Here is a 9,135-nt window from a genome sequence, read left to right as displayed (position 1 = left end):
GGCGCCCTCGAGAGGCATTTCCTTGCCATTTAGTCATTCGGCAGTGAAAAACATGGTCATATGTCTGATAATGTTTTGACAGTTAATATTTGATTTGATTTTGACAGTTAATATTTGAGTTAATTATAACCAGTGATTTGATGCTTCACCAAAGTTGCAGATGCCTTTACCAATATTAAAATGCTTTTGTAAACATCCAGTTAGTCTTTACACTGATTAAGAAACCGGCTACAATAATACTACTATGGCTACTATAAAGAAAATCTGCTCCAACTGTAAAACTAAATAAATTGCCAAGCATGCAGCCCACAACAAGGTGGACAGTTGTTGCGTATCATATTTAACAAACTGTTTTACTGCGAATTTTATGTAATTTTGCTCACATAGATAATTGAATATTAATCAGATTATGTCATTACGCTGCTGTGCTGTCAGCCAATTGTTGCATTGCTGATCATGATTTCAAGGATCGATATATCAGTCCTTCACAACATGCTCTGGATCTCAGATCAATTCATCCAAACATTTTAATCTGATTCACAAACTAGTTTGAAGAACCAAATTAGCAAGCGATCAGTTATCAAGATTAAAAGATCAACAATCTGTCAAATCATCTTAGATCATTTAAGTGAGCTACGAAGAACAGACCCCTGAAGTATTTGGCAATAAATGTCATGTAAAATGGCAGTCAAACTCACATTATTAGCATTTAACCCTGAACTAAGCACATGAGGTTTACCTGAGGTGATCGTTGCCATAGTTTTCTGTTGTTCCTCCGTATTCTAATACGGTTTAAATCAGTCGCACATGTCCTCAATCTGGCAATCTGCGCTTGCGGTTGTTTTGATCAAGGAGTGCAATACCTAGTTCAACCACTGGGTGTCAAATTTACATACTGCACCTTTAAAAACTACAGACATTTCAGAGAAAAGATGGATGCAGTACTACTCTGCATGTAGTCAAAATTAATATGCGATTGGGCAAAAATGCCCTAAAAATACCTTTTCTTCATTCATTCATTCATTTTCTTTTCAGCTTAGTCCCTTTATTAATCTGGGGTCGCCACAGTGGAATGAACCGCCAATTTATCCAGCATGTGTTTTACGCAGCGGATGCCCTTCCAGCTGCAACTGGGAAACATCACACACATACACTACAGACAATTTAGCCCAATTCACCTATACAGCACATGTCTTTGGACTGTGGGGGAAACCGGAGCACTCGGAGGAAACCTACATGAACACGGGGAAATACCTTTTTTCAGTGAATTAAATTGCATAAATGAATTGTTTACTTAAAGAATAAACAATGTGCACTAGCAAAATAAAAAGTGTAAATTCGGATTTCACATGGACTTTAAAAAGATCTGCCAAAGAATCAATTAACAGCAAACAAACCGAAAAATCTAATTATTTTCATTTGTGTTTGTAGACAACGAGATGAGTAGAATTTAGAAAGAAAAGAGAAATAATAGGGGGCAGGGACATTTTAGTCCATTTGAGGGGCCCGTCTGCCTGAGCAGCGGGATGTCCCATCAAGTGAAACGCAAAGTGCAGACAATTACGGTCTTCAGAATGTGGGAGGGATGAGCAAATGTAGTGAAGATGCAGAATTCAGACTCTTCTTGATGCTCACGGGGGGTCACTGAGGGATTTCCCCCATTTAAACACACAGATATGGCCAGACTTGCACGACCTCCATGTCCTAATTAAAATCAGGCAGCTTATCCTTTAAAAAAAAAACATAAATATTAATGTGGCCCCAAAGTGTTGTTACATTGTGCCACTCTTGTTAGGTGCACAGATGAGCTAATAGAGTCATGTGGCTGCTTGTGGCTTGCTGAAAAGATTGCTTTAATCTCTCTGTTTTTTAGAAAGAAATCCCTCCCAGTGAATAAAGACAAGGAGGAGGGTGAAGCCCAGGCCTTGTTCACCCAATCAATAGAACAGCAGGGGTGAAAGTACAGGCAAGAGGCCCCAACTGTCCCCCTCTGATGAGCCCAAACATATGCTTGTGATCATTTTAGTGAAAGGTTGCCATAAGGGAAAAATACAATGTATCTTTTAGTCAACAATGCCGCCATGTGTGAATGAGACAGAGATGGATGTTTAGCTTTGTTTTAGCTAAAAAGTGTATTGCTTGACAAGTCATTCACTGAATCAATCACCCTTGATATAATCATAACATTAATAATATAATCCTAACACTTTAAATATATGCAAATTATTTACATATGCAAGTTCATATTTGGATTTTACATCTATGTGTCATATATTCTACTTATCTTTAAAATTGCACCGTATATATAAAATAAAGCCTATATATACAGTATATAGCCTAAATAAATACTAGTATATGGGATAATTTATTAATGCCAGTTTGTATCAAGCAGGGGCGGATTTAACCAATAAGCGAAATCTTGGGACCCCCCAAAAATATCTAGAAGCACAAATTATACCTGTAAACTATATATAACATATATTGCACCATATTTTGTATGGTGAGAGTTACACATACAATTTTAATGTAATTAATTATTATTTAATACACAATTGAATATAATATTATTATAATAATGTAATGTTATGTAATGTTATTAGTATAACAAAATACAATATCCATCATAGAGCAGTGCAGCAGTCAAATTTTAAAAAATATATGTATATTTATTATTTTTAGTTGTAAATTAATTTTAAGAAAACTAATCATTTAAAATGTAGAGATTGCATTAATTTAGAAGAAGATAGAGTGATATAAAAAAATAGCAATATTGAAATATATTAAAAATTAGTGATGGGCCATTATCGGCATTAGCGTGCTGCGTTAACGCGAGACTTTTATCAGGCGATAAAAAAAAAAAAATAGCCGTTAATCTATTCTCAAATATGGGTTGGGAGCTGGGTCTATTCTACGCAAGCTATAATGACTTTCACCTTGATATTTTAGCGCGGAGGTTAGAGGTGTGAACCTATACTGGTGTCACGGTTCGGTTCGGTTACGATTATCATGCCATCGATTCGGTTCAATTCGATATTTCGGTGCATCACGGTGCATTGACACAGTGTTGTATTTTGGGGGGTGGCTAACAAGCTGTCTGTATAAACACACACACACACACGCATGGACACACAGCACCACACTGTCTCTCATTCAAACACATACACAAACATAGACAGCAGCAAACAAACAAACGCACACACACGCACGCACACACACGCGCACGCACACACACGCCACGCGTGCTTGCTTGCTCGGGAGCGATATTGTGAGACTGCCCACTCCTGTTAAAATTACACCAGAGTTACCAACCGCTCCCGCGCTTTATTCGGAAATTTATTCCCACGCCGCATGAAATCTGGTTGGGTCCCGCGATAATGCACAGGTACAGCCGCGGGAATGCATACACGCCAGCAGCCGAGAGGAAAAGTCACACCAGCAGGTGAAATGGGCCACAGTGAGAGAGAGAGAGAGAGAGAGAGAGAGAGAGAGAAATGGAGTACTGTCATTCCCTCAATCACAGAGAAATAGGGGCTTCTGCTGTAAGTGCCAGTGAAAGACTTTCCAGAAAACACACACACAGTGAAATTTTTAAGTAGTTGGTGCCTGTAGTGTTGTAAATACCCGCGCTCGCCTCCCTCGCGACAGAGCGCATATGAGATAAATGATGTCAGGACATAATAACCGGTTATGATTATTACTGAACCGATACCAAATTGTCCGCGTCTGCATCGTAGTGCACCAAAGAAACAATTAATTTTGACACCCCTAGCGGATGTATACCTGGCCGAATTGCACTATAGGTGGAGTCTTCGAACCTGTGTGTATTCCTACTGTGAAATTACCACATGAAATGTGACGTGCTAACATGGATGCAGCTCACCAAAGTAAATCTGATTAATGTCAGCTCCACATCTAACTGTCAGGCACCTGTAGAGTCTATGCATTCGAGTAAAACAAACAAATAAAATGGACTGGGTGCTTTTTACAAGGAAAGTCAAACCGGTGTGCTGTCTGACAAAAAAAGTGCCCTTCTGAATCAAATCAGCTGGATGCCCTTCTGGATCTTTCACTAACTTTGAAGACACCACTGTCTACGCTTACGTGGACATCTGTGATCTAGTTATTTGCCTTAATAGACAAAAATATAATTAAGGTGTTTACGTGAAGTGCTTTCATATAAGAGTTTCCTGTTATTCTGGGTGACTTTAACTGCAGTTCAGCAGTTTCACCTTCACTCATTAACATTTCATTCATGCCCCCTTGACAAACTGGGGTATTAGACGCAAATAAGGAGTAAGGACTGGTGAGAGTGTTATGGAATTTAATAACGTACGCCGAATGTAATGTGTGTGGATCTTGTCAGAAAATATGGCGAAAAATCAGACATGACGGTAATAGTTTGATTGTGGTGTTTACTTCAATAATGCCACTAATATCTGCATACTCCACATGTCTTAATTCCATTTCTGTTTAGATCATTTATGACTTTAGTCGGATTAAGGTCATCAAAAATCACTGTTTGGAGCTTATGTAGGCCTACAGTTCAAAATCCATGTTTAACTGAATAAACAGTTAGTAAACATAAGTACACCTTATTGAACATCATTTATTTTTATTATCATAGAAAAACAGTTTCTCAAGCAGTTTATGATGCATTTTGGAAACCCCGTTCTCAAAGACTTACTTTTAGTCATTATTTGGGAAGCACACATATTCTGAATAACTTCAGCAGAACTCAAATGAGCCATTTTAATCTAGATTAATCTGGATTAATTCCAAGATTACATTGAGATTAATCTAGATTTAAACAATTACCTATGCCCACCTATAATAAAAATTAAATAAAAGTAGAAAGGGTGCATTTCAGGACTTGGGCCCCATGGCTAGAATTGCTTAGGGCCCCAAAATCACTAAACCCGCCCCTGGTATTAAGTTGTAGTTCATTATTAAAGCATTTGTTCACTGCCAAATCTAATTTCTAAATTTATTTTCTCGATTTACTCACCCTCATGCTGCTCCAAACATTTTCCATTTTCAGAACACAAACAAAGGTATTTTTAATGAAATCAGAGAGATTTCTTTCTCTCTGATAAATGTTCAGATGAAAATCCACCCGAAACTCCTGATGATTCAAAATGTTAAATTAAAATTAAATGTGGTTTTATGTGATGATTAGATTTACTTAATGTGTTTTTAAATTCTCAGAAGCCCAAGCATGGTTTATGTGGCAAACACAAATTAACCATGATTTTGCTGTACTAGATTTACCATGTATTTGTAGTAAATATGAGGTTAAATCCATCAGTAGCCTACACAAAAAAAAAAAAAACGTAATAAAATAATTTATCTATAGTAATCAACTGTGAACAACAGACAGTGAAGTAGTAAAGGAGTAAAATAACTGTTTAATAAGGATGTTTTAAATTAAAAAAAATGTTATGACTGCAAAACTTAAATATCATTAATAAATCCATTGTGTTTGATTATAGTACAATTGTAGAAACCATACGTTTATTTGTTTATTTATTTAGATTGATCGCAATTTGTAACTGTGGTTAATTTGTGTTTATTTTTAAATATAACTCCTTGCTGCACCATTTGTTTAATGTTGTTTTGCAAAATAAAAGTGTCAATTTAATTTTATAAAAGAGACTGAATAACTTTTTATCCAGGAGAACATTAATATTATGATGATGAGTCTTTGGCAAACATTACAAAACAGCACCCTCTATTGGCTACAGTGCAGAAACACCTCCAAATTGATCTGAATAAAAGTGTAACGTGTAACTTTTATTCCTCTATAATTTCCTGGCCTATGACAGATTGAGTTGAGTTGACCTTATTAGTACCCATAGGTAGATTATTTTTGCAGCAAATTTTGGCATTTGATACAAACAATTAAATCACACATATACACACCCACATATACACATACAAAGTACCTTAAAATAAAATATTAAAGTTTATTCAGCGCGACAATGGATGATGGGACAAAGCTATTTCTGAACCGTTTTGTCCTACTAAAAAGCAACTGAAACCTTCGACCCAAAGGGAGCAGGATAAACTCCTCAGACAGAGGATGAGAGCTACAGCTACTAATGTTCAGGGCAATCTGTAAAAGCTGCCTACTATACAGGGTTTCAATACTCAGCTGTGATTCACCAATTAACCTGCTAGACCACCTAAAAACCTGGCTCAGTCTATTCCTGTTTTTGAGAGACAGACCTCCAAACCATGCCACCAGAGCAAAGGATAGAATAGACTCAATAAAAGCACAATAGAAAAGAGTAATATTGGGGCCAATGTGAAAACGTGATAGTTTCCTGAGACAATATAGGCACCGATGCCCCTTCTTGCACACAGCATCACAGTTTGCCTTGAAATTTAAAGATCAGTTAATAATGGTATCCAAATATTTGTAGTTCTCCACACATTCTACTTTTTGACCCCTGATATTAGTCACCTCAGCTGCTGTATGATTCCTTCTAAAATCAATAAATATATCCTTGGTTTTTCTTGCATTATGTTTTAGATTAGACTCCTCACACCGCTGAACAAAATGATCCACTTTGGGACCATGTCTATTTTCATCTCCTCGGAGGAGGCTTACAATCACAGTGTCATCTGCATATTTCAAAATAAAATGATTTTCAAATGTGCTCTGACACATGTTTGTGTACAGAATAAATAAAAGTGGGGATAACACACACCCCTGAGGTGATCTGGTGGAGGAGCACAGGCTTTCTGACAGGGAATCGTTTTCTTCGCACTCTTTGTGTTCTATTGGTTAAAAAGTCTAAAATCCAGCCAACAAGATTGTTGCTTAAGTTGAAAATGATCTAAAAGTTTCTGGATTAAAATATGAGGATAAATTGTATTAGAAGCTGAAGAAAAATCTATGAATAAAAGCTGAGCATGAGCCCGCTTTCCTTCAAGATGCTTGAAAAGTAAATGCAGCAGAGTGATTATGGCATCTTCCACACCTCTATTAGGCCTGGATGCAAACTGCATTGGGTCAAGAACTTGTTCTGTACTTTTAACAATTTCTGTCCTAATCATTTTTACAAAAATATTCTTAGGGATAGAAGTCAGAGCCACAGGCCTTAAACCATTTAAATTTGAGAGGCTACTGGACTTAGGACATGGGATGACAATAGCGTCATTTTTCCAGAGACTGATTAAAAATATAGTTAAAAATTGTGCTCAGCTCTTCTTCGCAGCTCTTCATCTGGTCCAGAGCTTAATAAGAGCTGATTAAGATAAATGCCACATTGAATGTTCCATTAGGAAATTTACGGTAGAGCTTGTTTACGGTTAAGAAATTGTTTTTACATACTACACTGGAGTATAGGAAGTTAAATAATAATAATAATTGACACACTGTATCTTTAAATCCATCAAGTCAGCTGGTTTCATGCCGTAAGCAGCTAAAACAAATAAATCAATTTGTTTTCTTAGGTTTTATAGATATGCGTAATATATTATTTTGTTGTCATTAAAGTACATGCTTCAACGCATGTACAACTTGGTAAATTTAAACTATATTATGTATTTTATTTAGAAAATGTGGAAATGTCTGTGTAACAAAGCTCCATGACCTCAGTAAAGTTAGTTGACGTTTGACATTCATTAGACATTTAGTTTCAAACCAATTCAATTCTTTCCTTCTGTTATAGTTTGAGTCAAAAATATGTCAGAGATATAAATATGTGCCCTTTATGTTGCATAAGGATTCATTTCTTGACAAAAAAAAAGAAAAGTAACCATTAATGAATTAAACAATTCAACCATATAAAATTATACAACAAAACCAGAAGCTAAATGTTTAGAAAAACATCCTGGTTACTGCACAAGATTTATTTTATAATAATTAAAAAATACACTGTAAATACGAATACACTGTAAACCCTTAAATGAACTAAACTCTGACACCATTTGAGATAAAAAGATTCAAATCAACTCTAAATTGTCTAAATAATATTCTCTATTCATTTAATTGTTTACAGTGTTTTCGATATACTGAAAATATGGATTCATTACTGTATATAAAACAACAAAGGCGTAATACAAAGCTAAATGTAAAATATTTAGACAATTTTAGAGTTGATTTGAATCTTTTATCACAAATGGTGTCAGAGTTTAAGTGACTTTTTTTTTTTATTCAGATTTTTACATTAAAAGTTATTTTTAAATTATTATAAAATAAATAAAGTGCTAATTCCAAAAACAGAATCTTGTGTAATAACCAGGATGTTGAACATTTTTGTCCTGGTTTTATTGTATAATTTCCTATGGTTCAATTGTTTAATTTCTTTAATTCGAGAAATTAAGCCTTGTGAAACATAAATGGCACATGTTTATGTCTATCTGACATATTTTGGCTCAAGCTATAACAGGAGCAAAGAATTTAATTGCTTTGAAACCGAATGTCTAATGAATGTCAAACGTCAAACTAACTTTACCGCTCTGCGACAAAAGACAGCCACTGCACTCCCAACGAAACGGTAAAGGTTTTTAATCTAATTAATACTTATTTAACATTTTTAATAGGCTCCTGAGTGACAGATATTTGCACTGAATAACTTTCATTTTCAAACTTTCTGCTATTTCATTGTCCAGATCTGAGGTCAACTATCTGCAGCTTGTTTCAGTATGGCAATGTCACGTAAAACGCACTTTAAACTCACATTGGTAGCATTCAACACTGAATAAAGCACATATCCTGAGGAGGTAATCCTTAATTGCCACAGTAGTTTATGCTGCTGTTCTGCCGCGACTTTGCAGAAATAGAAACTTTCTTACAGTCACAAATGGTTAGAACAAAAACCCCTTTCAAAATGGAAAAGATACCTTTAATTGTGTAATTTAATCAAGATAATCTATCTGTCCTAATTAGTTTCTCTGTATAACATACCTTGCTCAGTAAGTACAGTATACATCCCAGATAGCATACGAATGTAGGCCACTTTAGGCAGTTGTGCAGCACTGGTGGTCTTCCTTTAGCCCAGACAAAATAAATGTGAGCCTGAAGTGGCTCACCTGTATAAAGGCGGAGGGGGGCCCAAGATTCCAATTCATATATGAGCCATTTAAGGCAAAGATTGACACATGGCAAAATGTAATCTGAATGTGAGC

This window comes from Danio aesculapii, chromosome 17 (genome assembly GCF_903798145.1).
Source record: "Danio aesculapii chromosome 17, fDanAes4.1, whole genome shotgun sequence".
Lineage (NCBI taxonomy): Eukaryota > Metazoa > Chordata > Actinopteri > Cypriniformes > Danionidae > Danio > Danio aesculapii.
This window is presented reverse-complemented; position numbering follows the sequence as displayed.